Here is a 14,686-nt window from a genome sequence, read left to right as displayed (position 1 = left end):
ATCTCACCAAATGTAGAGCCTAAAATATAGGCTGTTGCGTCTGAACTAGTTGTCTAAACTTCCTTTATAGTCAATGGGAACAGGAAGACACTTTAGGATGAAATGTGATGTCATCTGAATGTACTCATCTATCAGATGAGTCACACCTTAAGAGATCCTGTTCTCTCCAGTGACTTTAAAGGGCACCAGAAGTGACTTTCTTGGATGTAGACATCTTCTAAATTTAGGTGAGATAAGGTCTGTATTTGAAGACTGACAACATGGGGAGGAAAAAAGTATTTCCATAATGGCTAAAAATTGTATAATGCTAGTAAAACCATTGCAACTACAGCATTTTGTAACAACATACATCATATTTCATACGTCATATAGGAAATGCTATCCTTCTAACCTTTGATCAGATTACACCTTACATTATAAGAACTTTGCTGAAAAGAAAAAAGGAATGAAAATTCCATCCTTCTTTTACCTCGATAGCCAAATATATGTATATAGGTCATTAATATAATTTGAGTACTGACCAAATTACAGTTAGAGTAATATGCTGCGGCGAATACTTGTACTTGTTCTCTCAGACAAAAGAAATGTCAACAGTCCTAGTTAGCATGGTACTGTATAATTCAATAGGAGAGGGAATACAAGACATTTTTTGATAATAAAAATTAAAAAGTTACATCTTACTATTAACTGTAATTTGGTCAGTCTCTCAGCTTATTAAATGACACAGGCAAGGCTTTGGTCAAGGACATATTTTGAAGTGTTTCTAACTCTGTATTTAGTGAACTAGTATAGGGCTACCTATCCTTGTGTTATTTGAGTTGTTAAAGTTCTGAAATAGAAATGATTTTCTGTCATGAAGTGCTAGATACTATTTAAAGTCAACAAAATATGCCCAAGGACATTGAGTGTGATGTGTTCCCCTGTCATGTGTTTCTCTCATGGAGCAGAGTCTATTTGACTAGTTTGTTGGATAGGAAACTCAGAAATGAAATAGAAGAAAATAGAAACCAAACTTTGTTCTTTTTTTATTTTGAGGACAAGGTACTTTCAAAGTTATGTAGAACTTCAGGACTCTGACGCACACAACACAGAGCTAAGAGTAAACAAATACAACCATTTTTATAGCCTACTTTGAGGAAGCTGTGTTCACCAGCTTCTTTCATGTTAAGAATTTAGAAATCATTTTATCTTACATTTGAGAATAAAACTGCCCCCCTCAATCACTAGAAATAGATTTTTAAAAACAAGCAGATATTTACTTACCTAAGAAAGGTAAAGCACACTTAATCTAAACTGCACTTCAACCACTGGCTGGATTTTAACCTCATTTATATTAGTTAAAATAAGTGGAAGTCACTGATGTTACACACTGTGGATCTGGGGTGAAGCAATATGTATATAACTACAGGAACTTACTTCATATACTCTCCAGTATGTAAATTGCACAGCATGCTATTGTTTGAAGTAAAAGTGTAGCTGTGAGATTTTGGCAATCTATAGCCTAAATGAGTGCTGTTACTATGTACTTTACCCTTAAATGTCACATTTGAAATTAATTATTGCTGAGGTACCTCAGACTGCATTATTTGGCAACTATTTTATATAGTGTGTATATATATAAATATATACTAAAACAAACAAACAAACAACTGGTACAGTTTTATGTATATTAATGTATATGGCTTTATTTCAGTATATATATATGACTATATAACGTTATATATACAAATATACCAGTGGTTTTTTCCCTAAGAGAAAAAACTCTAAGTCCATAATCAAGTCTAGTATATTTGTACACTGATATATATATATGTGTGTGTGTGTGTGTGTGTGTGTTATTTGCCTTTACAACTTTCTCTTTGTTTTTTTTTTTCTGATGCTCAGTTCTTCAGAAAATCAACATTGCTTTGCCCTTTAAAGGCCTTGGATGAATAATAATCTTAGGAAAAGTCATCTAATCTATTTTAGATGCTTTTTTTAAGATCAGATGAATCACACTCTGGAAGTACCTTTTCCTCTCTCCTAAGTACAAAGGGTTTGTAGGGTGACTTGCTTAGCCTTGAACATCTACTCATTAGATGCCTACTTGAATGCAGAAAAATATCTCCTGAAATAATGCAGACAGTAATTCATTATTTTAAGCAGAGTAAGTTCCAGTTAAAACACGGAGACAAAAATGCAACAAAACAATTAAATCCTGTTAGAATTGCAATAGTAGAGTAGAAAGTCAGGAATAAAAGCCAGTGGAACAAGCTTCATGTGTGTTTTCTTCTTGTGCATTATCAGTAGTTGAAGGTTCATCATTTGGGAAATATCCAAACCCATGATCAGTTAATGAATTTCCCACTTACAGAGACAGAGACAGAGGTAGAGGTAGAGATGTTACAGGTGTAGATATAGATATTTTAGAGAGTCACCATAATAACCAAACCATTGTAATCTGTTCTGGGAACAGAAACTGAAGGTAGCAATTGCTTTGGGTACAACTTTCACAGTATCACAAAAAATGTTATGTTTATTTACACATTTGCATTGCTGCTTAATTCTGGAGGCACTTAAAACTGGCTAGGATGCTACCTTTTCAACCTGAGAGCCACACAGAACTTAACTGTTTGTGACTTCTGAAAATCCTGATCTAACCAGCAACACCTCTACCCTTTGCCAAAGCCCTGACTAATCTAAACACACCATAATTCCTTGTAACAGACAATTTATTAGGCTTGTTCTGTTCTTTCCTACCACAAAAAACCCACCATAAATTCAGCACAAAGCACAGGGGATGTGGCTGATTTCATTAAGCTGGACGAAAGATCTGGACATGTCGGACAACAGCCTTGGGGTTAGTGCTCGCTACTGGGAAGCAAGTGATAAAAATTCTTAGGCACAGAAAGGATTCAAAACCACATTTCCTAAAACAATGATCTCCTCCAATAAGTTAACTAAGGTAGGCTGATCACTTAGTCATAAGGCAGTAGCTTTGGGATAAAGATATTAACCTGTGAGTCCTTGATAACTTGGATATATCTATTTTCCTATAATGTTAAAGACATCAAATGTTGTGAGATCTGGGGATTGAAGTCTAGCTGCCAGTTAGCTCCCAGAATCAAGCTCTTGCTTCCCTGTTTTTCCTCTTGTAGTCCTTTTTATAGAGTGTCATCTACAGGACCAGCAAAGGTAGCCTGTTCTTCTCCTTTTATGTTTTGTACCTGGAAATAATGTGCTGTAACTACCCTCCTGGAATGCACTTCACGGTTCATTTGAAGAACCCAAATTTCCCATTTCTTGAATGGCTGTTATGTAAAAAGAGGGTATTATCATTATCATGCTCTGATCAAAAAGCCACTTACTCTCCAAGGAGGTTTCAATGCTCTGCATAGTGAGTGGACAGAAGATTATTAATCTAAGCTCAAATGAGGGCAGAATTTGAGCCACTGCTGTGCCTGGCATCCCCTATTTGTTACTGCTATGCTGGCTTTCCACAGTTCCTTGCAAGCACTTTCTACACCCTGCAGCTTTGGCAATATGAAAAACACTTTGTATGTGAAATCTCTGTTTTTCACTGACATCCACGTTAGCTCCAAAACAGGCATTTTCAAAAAGTGCTTTGTTCTGCTTCATAAGGAACTCTGCAAAGAACAGCTAGTATGAATCTGTGAACATGCGAACAATACTGAAATTACCAAATGAGAAATTATTGGAGGGGCACTGTGGATCTGTACGGGAAGGTACTACCAACAGCTAAACCCTCCTTTCATTTATGATGAGCATACCTATTACCAGGTTCTCACAAAAATACAAATATCTGTCACAGACATGAAAGCTTTATATTGAAATAGCATAATCAACATTGCAATGGTATCATAGAATCATAGAATCATAGACTAGTTTGGGTTGGAAGGGACCTCTAAAGGTCATCTAGTCTAACCCCCAAATGTTTTCAAAAGTTATGAAATGTCACATATATGGCAGTCAAAACACCTCAATTCTTACGTGCTTACACTTTTATACAGTCTTCTCTTACGTGGTCACATGCTTTCCTACTTTTTTCCCCTCATAGTGTATCTCTCATTCAGTTAAGATGATAGGAAACTCTTGAGACATAGCCCATTGATTAATATTTCATTGCATTTTTCTTAGTAATCAGTTTTTAAGCCTAACTTTTTTCTGTTGCCCATTATCCAAACTGCTTTGAAGAAGAAATGAGGATTTCCTTATGTACTTTGTATGGCATTCATCACTTGCTAGAGTGCTGAAGTTTTTCAAATATGTCAATACATCAGTTTTCATAACATTACTTTTGCATTATCTCTCCAGTAGGCAAACTGAGCTAGATGCTAGAATGGATACAGTAAGGTTCTGTCCCTGTTTAAACAATTTATGCATGGTTTTTTGCACCTTCTTTTTAAATAGGATATGTAAGTTAAAAGCACAGGCCTGGTTAATTTCTGTGACTCCATGCCTTTGTCAAAATTTCTGCCAGAAAAAAATCCAGGTTCTTAAGGCAGTCATAAGCAACATATAGACTGTGGGGACCCATTAAAAATCAGTTAACTGTTTTGCCTAGCATCACATGCAGTTTCTTGCCACGGTAAGTAATAGAATCCAGTTCACTAGGTCATTGTTCCACTACCCTAACAGACAAAATTTTTCAATTCCTTTCTTCAATTCTTTGCTTTGTTTACTAGAAAAAACACTAGACATCTTTTATGGCAACCTTATCCTGACATAATTTGTTGAGATCAAACATGTTTAGAGAAATGTGATGACTTCAGCAGATCTTCTAAGAACACAGGCCAGTTTTGAAGCTCACTTCCCTGTCTGGTTTTGGCTAGCCCCCTTGCCCATCTTCTTTGCTTTTTAGTCTTAGGTAGGCTCGTCCACACACTCTTCTTAGGAGCAGGATCACAAAATCTTCCATCCTCCAGCTCTCAAAGTTTCTTATTTTTCAGCTGCTTGGTCTCTGGCAGCCTGAGCAAGGAGACTGAGGAGTTTCCAAAATCTGTTGTCTACATTTTCAAAATAATTTCACTACAAATTTTCCCCACACATTCACCCAGAGACAGATCCGCAGCTCACCACAAGTTTAATCACACACAGATGAAATCTTGTAAGTGTTAGTCTCAAACCCACAAGTTTAATGCCTTAGGCATGAGATTCAGCCAGTGAGGCCCTACTCCTCTCTTGTTTCCAAATGCTGCCATCTCCTGTAGTGGCCACATGGCTAGTGCAACCCCAGCTCACCACCCATGTTAGTGTGCAATCTGTGTGCTCTCCCTGGCCAGCAACCGTAGGGACGGCCAAGAGGTCAGTGTGAGTAAAGTGCAGAAAGGGTGGGAGCAACCGTTTGTTGATCTCCATGACAAGATCATCCAAAATGTGTGCATAAACAAGCAAAAAGACAAATATTGCACTATGTAAAGACTTGATCACGCTTCCAGACAAGCAAAGAACCCCCTTTCTTGGTGCCGTTAAAGGTCAGTGTCACCTGCAGGTGTTCATGTAACACCAGTTCGAAATTCCTTTCCTTGCTACTCCAGTAGAAAGGTGATTTATTAGTACAACAACTTTAGACATCTTATTAGATATACTGTTAGACTATTATTACTATATAACTTTTTAAGTTTTCCAAAGAATCTCTCTCCTCTATTTTTTTGTAGAGAAATTATACCCAATGAAAAGTTTTAATAACAAGGTTTGTGAAAGACTGCTCAAATTTTCCAATTGGCATTAGGAAAACTTTTGTTAATTATCTCCTAAATATCCCTATTTATTGAGAGATTTTACTCTAAAATTGCTTCTGACTTACCAATGTTCTGTCTTTGAGTTATTTTTGATTAAAACATCATGTATACCTGCGATAAGTAAATATGAAACTAATAAGGTATATATATTTACAGTAAAGGAGTCCTCTTGGTTTTCCTCTTTGTTTTGGTTTGGGGGTTTGCTGTTTCATTTTCGCTTTATTTCTTTCTTCCCTCCTATTTCCTTTACAGAGCTTCCATTTTATCTATTTATGTATTTATTTATATTTAATGGTGCAGTTTCTTTTAGTTTAGCTGAAGTCTCTGTTACTCAGTGTCACACCAGCTTAGCTACAAAAGCAGCTTACAAGACTGGGAAAAAGACAGCCAGTGATACCTTATAAATAGGCATTTAAAATGCTGGCAAGCTCTTGGAGAAAGTGAGGGAAGTTAATTTTACCTGAACACTAGCACCTGAAGAGCAGTCACAAAAGTGATTGATTGCTACACAAAATGCACCATTATACATTGCATGGGTTAGTGTATTTATTTCCCGTATTATTTCCAGTCTTCTTGAATTTTCTATGAAGAAGTATCCTTTCATAGATCTTGATATTAGGATACAGAGGATATAAATAGTGGCATCTGTGTTTATATTCGGGACCAGAACACCGGTAATCTCAGAGACTACATCACCACTCTCTGGATATTCTTCACAGTGTAAGGCTACAAACGTGGTTTTAGTTTGTATTATTAAAATTCAATAATTTTAATAATGGATTTTCCTAGGGAAAAAAAGGAATTTCCAAGAAAAAAAATGGAATTTCTGTCTCACTCAACTTTTATTGCCATCTATAGAAGGAAAAAAAGAAATTGCAATTACAGTTTACCTATAGCAAAACAACAGAATTCAGAAAGGTCAGGCGTAGATCAAAAGAAGAACTCTCCACATTGGTTATATTTCCCATAACACAGTTAGAGCTGTGTGACATTGTTTTTGCTATCCTATTCATATCTTTTTGTTGCTAAATCAGCTATACTACATTTGGGAATTCTAGTCCTTCAAGAAGCATGATTTATAGAAGACTAGAGGACTGAATTAGAGGTCCTATAACACAAGGACTTAAAAAATACACTTTAATAATTTTTGTTCCTTCGCTGAACTGTGGGTATTTGCTTAAACTATATATTTAGGATTATGCCCATGCAGGAAAATATTTTGATTCAGGTCAAACCTCCCTAAATCAAAATAAAAAATAATTATTTTTATTTTCTCTCTCTTTCCTTCTCTCTTTCTCGATACATATATTTATACACACACACACATATATAGATGAAGCTGAAGTTGTTAAAATTTTTTAAATTTACCATTTTCTTAGAATACTTATTAGAAAACTCTGTTCTTCTCAAGGATGTATTAAAATATAAAAGAAAGTTATTGTTTATTTTATTTTACATTGTTAAATAAATATTAATGCATTATTCAGGCGGTATAAACATGCATTTTAGAATTACTGGGGTAAACGCTCTACACTGTAGAAAAACACAGCTAATAAGAATTTAAAGTTACATCATTGGAAAAAATCACAAAACAATTACTCTTCAAGGCTTATCAGAATACACACGAGTTAGGAAATACAACTCTTTAATCATATGTCCCAGTAAGCACTGGGAAAATTCAGTGTTCAGTAATTCTGTGAAACTCTAACTACTCTTCCTGGTCACAGCACCTGCCTAGTAGCAGGAAAATGGTGCAGAGGGAAGCTACATACTGATATGTTAATGTTTCATTATTTTTCTTATGCATTTAATTTAAACTTAGGTATATAACATGTACATTTGCAACCAGGAGAATTGTGTCTTTTAGCAAGTATAAGTTGCACTAGGACATTCCTTCCTTGTTTTGTGTTGAAACAATTGGTTCACAAAGAGACCCAACTATTCTTTGATTTAACTACATAGAAGTACAGAAATGCCATTCATATTAACTGGTGTCTAATATGAATGGCATTTCTGTATCTTTCAGAGCTTTGTACACAACCAGCTGGAAAGAAGGCAGACAAACTCTTGGAAGCACTGGATAAAAACACTAGTTGACGACCTGTCACAAAAACATTTCCTTTCCTCAGCAAGATGTTCTTTGGAAGTTGATATAAGGAGATTAAGATGATGGATGATGACACAGCCTAAGCATTACGCAGTATTTCACTGGTCATATGTGTAAGGCTGAAAGTCACCTGGAACTTTTTCAGTCTTTGTTTCTGCAGTTTTGATATATTTTGTTAAGGCCCAGCACAAAAATTTAACCTTTAAATTTAATTTTAAAGCTGCCATTTCACAGTAATAATGCTGACTTTTGTATCTTTCATATCACATCAGAACAGTGCTGACTGAACACTAACAACTTTTCAGTATAAACAGATTGACAAGTAAAGACCACAACTGCTTGAGAATTATTTACTACACAGAGAAACTTCTTATTAAAGGACTTCTCTTTTTCCATTTTTCTTCATCTGTTTGCTAATCATACAAATGCATTGTAAGTTTTCAGTTATCTGGGCTTGTCTACTTGATCTTGTATATATTATCATTGGAATACTCACATGGGTAAAATGAATCTGTTGGCTAAATGGCAATGGAAATGTTGTTTTTCATAGCTCTTTTTTTTAAATCAGTTTGTCTGTGTCAAACCACTCTTTGTTATATTTTATCCTGTGTAATAAGGTGTCTTCATTAATGACTTGGATGATGGGATGGAGCGTACTGTCAGTGAGACTGCAAACCTGGCCAGGTGGAGGGATCACTGCGCTGGTGGTTCAGAACGGCTTCACCAAGCTGGAGAAATGGGTTGACAGAAAACTCATGAAGTTCAACAGAGGCAAGTGCAAAGTCTTGCATCTGGGATGGAATAACCACATGAGCAGTACAGAGTGGATAGAAAGCAGTGTCAGGGAAAAGGAGCTGATATACAATAATTTGAATGAGTTCAACCCTTACAACAAAGGCAGCCAGCTCTTGCCAGCAGCTACCGGGAAGTGAACCTTGCTCTCTCTTCAACACTTGTGAGACCACATCTGGAGTATTGTGTCCAGTTTTGGTCTCTCCCATACAAGAAAGTCATTGACAGATTGGAACAAGTTCAGTGGAAGGCCAGCAAGGTGATTGAATGTTCATGACATGGAAGGGAAGGCTGAAAGAACCGGTTTTATTCCACAAGGCAGCCAATGAGAGGGTAAAGAGAAGACAAAGCCACATTCTGCTCCAAGGTGCACAGAGATGGGAAGAGAGGCAATGGATGCAAGTTGGAGAAAAGAAATTCTCATTAGGTATAAAAGGAATTTTTTTTTTTTTTCCCCATAAGGATGGTCAAACACTAGAACAGGTTGCTGAAAGATGTTGTGGCATCTCGATTCTTGAAGATATTAAAAACTCAGCTGTACAGGTCCCTGAGCAACCTGATCTAATTGGACTTGCTGTGAGTGGAGAGTCAGACTAGAAGACCTCCAGACATCTCTGTAACCTAAAATACTCTATGAGTCTATTAATGGAATCCATGCTTCTTCCTTAAAAAGAAAACAACTTACTGCTTACAAATGGTAACGGTCAATACCTTTCTAGCTGTATGCATAAAGATCAGCCTTTTGGTGCTTCCTTACAACTTTTTTGCCTCTGCAACTTGTACTTTTTCCTCTATCATTCCACTAAAGTTGCTATATGGTGCGTACACTCCAGTTACTAGTCTATACAGCCAGTAAGTCTTCCCTTGTACTCCAAAGAAACTTGCATTCTCGTCCCCTAGTTTTCTCATACTGTATCACTGTCTCTAAGCCTCCTGTGCTGTGCTGCTAAATAATGAACGTGGAAGGGAAAAAAAATATTACATGGTAGTAATATGAGATCTCTGACTCCTGTTGACAGAGTTGGTATCTCTATCAAAATTGGGATCCTAGTCTATAGCTTTCACTTACAGCTGAAATCTTCTGAGGCATGAAATTTGTTCTTTTTAGGTAAAATAGATAGGGGAAATCACATTACACTGATTCTTTACAGTGTAGCACTACACTGTCCGCATTATTCATATACTTATGAATCAGGTCTTTGAAAGTCTGTAAACCAGGAATTTGCACTGAAGAAACTCGATTAGAATAAGTAGGTTTTGATCTTGCCAGTATTGTAGTACCACAGATTAGGTATCTCTAAACCGTTACTGTTGTCTCCTATTGCACTCACCTGTATACACAGACATTAATGTTAGACACCCCTGCTGGTGTACAATGCATTTTTTTTGTTCTTTGTATGATCTGACTTGATGGATTTAGCTCATTGGGTGACTGCTTTGAAACTGTGTGGTGTGAGTATGAACTGTTGGCACTACACAGAGAGATGAATATGTTAGCATCAAGGACTCTGATCTCAAGTCCCACTAGAATCAATGGATATTTATCATCTGAAAGCAAGCAAGTTCCTGACAGAACTAGGTCCTTACAGTCTCAGGACTCAGCCAAAATACTTTTCATCTCATGAAAAAAATGACAGAATTTCTCCCCAAACAGACAAAACTTGCAAAGTATGATTTACACTACCTGGACAAAGATCTTATGAAACAGCCATTCTAGGTGATGCTACAAACAGCAGAAAAAAATTGGGTGGGATAATACTATCACTATGTAGCTGGTGTCCCATGGGAGAGTAATAGTGAATAAAAGCAGTGTACTGATAGCACTAATTACCCAGGGGTATCACGCTGCTGAATGATGTAGAAGAAAAAAAAAAATATATTGAGGAAAAATAGATACAAAGCAAGCAAGATGGGACAGAAAAAAACCTGAGGAAGCAGGCACAACTGAAATGAAACAAATTATTTTTCAGGGACAAGGATGCTTGACAAAATTGATCATCTTGGAGGGAAAAATAAACCATTGATCCAAAAGCAAAAGAACGTGGTAGCAAAATTAGATTGAATATTTGTATCCTTATAGAGATAAATGGAAGCAAGATGGAAAATGTAAGAAGAAAAAGAAAATTGCCATCTTTAAATTGCCAGCCCTACAGTGATATAGGGGAACATAGAAATGGTATATTAATAATTTTCTTTTTTTTCAGATGCACTAAAATAACTGCAAAGCTTGACAGATTATAACAGTGAAGGACAAAAAGCTGGGAGTCAATGGATGGCAACACATGCAGTTTTAGCTAGTTTCAGCCATATAAATGGTAGATCCTGACAGACATTGTTAAGCCTTATCTGCCTTTGGGTGTCTAAGCCAAAAGTTAGATTCTGAATGAAATATTCAAAACATCTCCCTTCTTGACACAGATACAGGAATTTTTGAGCTAATATACTTGTGAATGCAAGACTATAAATCCACCCTGCTTTTTGTTGACATTATCATAAAAACAGCACTATAGTTATAATCTGCTTATAAAGGAACTCTATGTGTGTAATTGGGAATGGGCTAACAGTGAATCCAAGTGTATTGGACCATAAACTTATGGCTAGCTCGTCGCCAGTTTAGAAGATTGCACTCATTAGCTGATCTTTCATCATGCAGAAAATGCCTCCTATACAAAACCCCTGATCCTGGCTCATTTAAACTGCATTTACATTATCAATTCTATTGGATTAATTTCTGATACACACAGAAATTAATAAGAGCCATGACATGTTACTCTAGCTTTCATAGTGCCTTTAAAAAGAGCATTAGGAAATTAAAATTTTACTTGTTTCTTTTTGGAGAAGAGTGTTAGAGACAAAAGCGGGAGAGAATGACAAAAGGAGGGGACTGAAGAGTGGTATGGACGGCTGCAGGTAAATGGCAGAGCTGGATCTCACTTTAGCCATAATTCAGTAGCTTGGCTCCGTGAGGCTGGAACGACAGGGTGAAACTGGTGATGAGCATAGAGCGTGGGTACTGCAGGCAGCATTTACCTTCCCTGGGTCAGTGAAAATGTGATTCCAAAAGTGCTGGAAGTGTGTGTTGTCAGTATGTCTCCTCTTCTGTGGCTTTCCCAAACTTGGGATGGATTCCTAAGGAAATCAACGGGACCTTCAACAATGGCATGACAAAACCAAGAGACTTTTGTGTTGCCAGCAGAAGAGATGTCCAAATTGGTCTAGATTTGTATGAATTGGCTCTATTTTATACCTGGGCTTCTGCTTTGCCATCTAGCCTTTTTCCAGGATGAATGGTGGATCCAAGCCAATGCAAGTGTGAGAGCACGTAGAAGGTCAATGATGCCCTTTCACGTGATTTGGTTTCTAAAGTAAGACACATGGTCCAGGCAGGAAATACAGTTTGGATTGTAAGTTTGTCTTCAGTAACAATGAAACAGTCTTCGCAATTCCAATAAAAAACTGAAACCAGAAAGATTGGGTTTATTTTATTTCAAAAAACATTTTGATCTTATTAAAAAGAGTAAAAAAGGGAGTTACAGCTTGTTAAAATGTAAGGGATCTTAGGCAGTAGATGAGACATAGGGCTTTTCCATCCTTCCTTTCTAAATGATGAAAGAGTTGTACTATTATTAACTTAATTATTAATTGCCACCGGTTGTTCTGATGGTTAACCCAAAACTGGCTCTGTTGTTTTGTAATATTATTTCCAATTAGTACTCAAATTGTATTTAATTTTACTGCGACTGTTTAATAAGACTAGCAGTAGTCGCCTCCATTTGATTGGTATTTCTCTGTTACCATTATTATGATGCTAAAGTCAAGGCGACTTTAAGTGAAGACTGTGAGACACAGAGAGGTTGCAGAGCTTTTATTTCTGACAATGTAATTCAGTCACTGGAATAGACAGGTTCAAATAATACATTATTTGTGTTGCAAAACAATTTGTACTCCTGGGTTTTTATCAGTTTTAGTTTAGCTCTGGCTAAAGGTCAAAGTATGTTTCTCTGACTAGAAAACAACTCAGGATCCTCAGACTGACAGCATATTTTGCATAGATCATATTATAGAATCGTACATACTGCTCTTGCTACCTAAGCTCTGCCAAAGCCTTGGATAAATCTGACCATATCAATTTTTATAAATAACATTAAGAAATGAAAACATGCAAAGTTAACAAGAATATTTCAGTAGCTGTCATCTAGGTATTTGCTTATATGAGCCTTCAAGAACTAACTTGATTCTAAAAATGAAAACATAGAAGACTTGTAGATAGAGGATGGCTTTGTGAAACTGTCCTAGGTTTGGCTGGGATAGAGTTAATTTTCTTCCTAGTAGCTGGTATAATGTTGTGGTTTGGATTTTGTATGAGAATAATGTTGATAACACACTGATGTTTTAGTTGTTGCTAAGTAGTGCTTATACTAAATCAAGGATTTTTCAGCTTCTCATGTCCTGCCAGCATGGGCATGAGAATTTTGGAGGGGACACAGCCAGGACAGCTGACCCAAACTGGCCAAAGGGATATTCCTTACCATATGACATCATGTCTAGTATATAAACAGGGGGGAGTTGACCAGGTGGGGTGGATCGCTGCTCAGTGACTGGCTGAGCATCGGTCAGCGTGTGGTGAGCAATTGCATTGTGCATCACTTGTCTTTCTTGGGTTATATTTCACTCTCTTTTTATCTTCATTATTATTATTATTTCTGTTATTAAACTGTTCTTATCTCAGTTCCTGAGTTTTACTTGTTTTTGATTCTTCTCCCCATGCCACTGGGGGGGGGGGGTTGTGCAGTGAATGAGCGGCTGCATGATGCTTAGTTGCTGGCTGGTGTTAAACCACAACAGAAACACACCAGCTCAAACAGGTACATTACTATTTCAGTGCTTCATCTGCTTCACGTATGAATTACGAGTGAAATAACACACTCTAAATATAAATATTTTTAAATTCATGCTAGTTTAGCCACAATGATATGAGATTATTATGTGTGGGAAATATTAAATACAGGGCAAACCATGCAGAAACTATAAAACTCAGAAGGGTGATGGACACGTGTCTGTTGGAAGTGGTCACACCTGGCTCACAGCCCACAGTCCAGACAGCAGGTTTGGGATGGAAGCAGTGTATTTCTAATAAACAATCTTCCTCAGCTGAGAAAATCTCCTTCTGCTTAGGCTGGAACTTTAAAGTTAAATTGGCAACAAAAGTAGTGTTTGGCAACGAAAATAGCCTTTGAAGCAGTTTATGTGGTTTTATTATCAAGTTCTTCAGAAACACTAGTATCACTCAGGATGTGTTTTCTGGGGTTCAAATCCTCTCAAATAATCAAATGAAGAAGAGGAGTTATAAGCATCAGATTGCCCTTTTACTGAGGCATGAGTTCTGCTAACTCCCCATCCTGATCAAGTTTGGTTCAAAGGTTAGTGACTTCATTTGGGTGTTTCACAGTCCAAAAAGTGATGGTCTGTTACCAGTTTCTCATATACAGGATTTCTCTCATAATTTGGGTATGAACAAATCAGTTCTGCTGCTGCTTCATGGCTGATGCCCAGTGAATACTGGAAGTGGTACCTGGTGCTGGTATCAATGACTTTTCCATCCTAGAGTGAAAGTGTTCCTTCAGGTAACTATGACCGCTCTGTTACTTGAAACCTTAACTTGTTTGCACTGTTATCTCCTGCAATATATTGAAATACATTTCAGTAACACTTTTCCTATGTTTCATTCCCTTGCAAGAATTTATGCTCATTGCTAGTATGAAATACTAGTATTTTCCACCTAATTGATGGTTTTCTAAGAAATGCAGTACTGTAGAAAAAAGGTAAGGAACCAAAGTCTTTCATTATTGTTGATCATCAGTATCTTGCATATGTCCATTGTTTTACATAAGTATGTATGCATATGTGTGCATGCTGATTATTCATGGTAGAAGAAAATGTTTATTTGTATTAGAAATTCTATGTCATTACCAAATAGTACCCGCCCATCTTACAAACATAAGAGTACGAAATTTATCAAAATATTGTCTTATATATTTAAGACATG

The sequence above is a fragment of the Haliaeetus leucocephalus genome, unplaced genomic scaffold (genome assembly GCF_000737465.1).
Source record: "Haliaeetus leucocephalus isolate CR32 unplaced genomic scaffold, Haliaeetus_leucocephalus-4.0 Scaffold763, whole genome shotgun sequence".
NCBI classification, from domain to species: Eukaryota; Metazoa; Chordata; class Aves; order Accipitriformes; family Accipitridae; genus Haliaeetus; species Haliaeetus leucocephalus.
The sequence above is the reverse complement of the archived record's forward strand: the minus strand, read 5'-3'. Positions refer to the sequence as shown.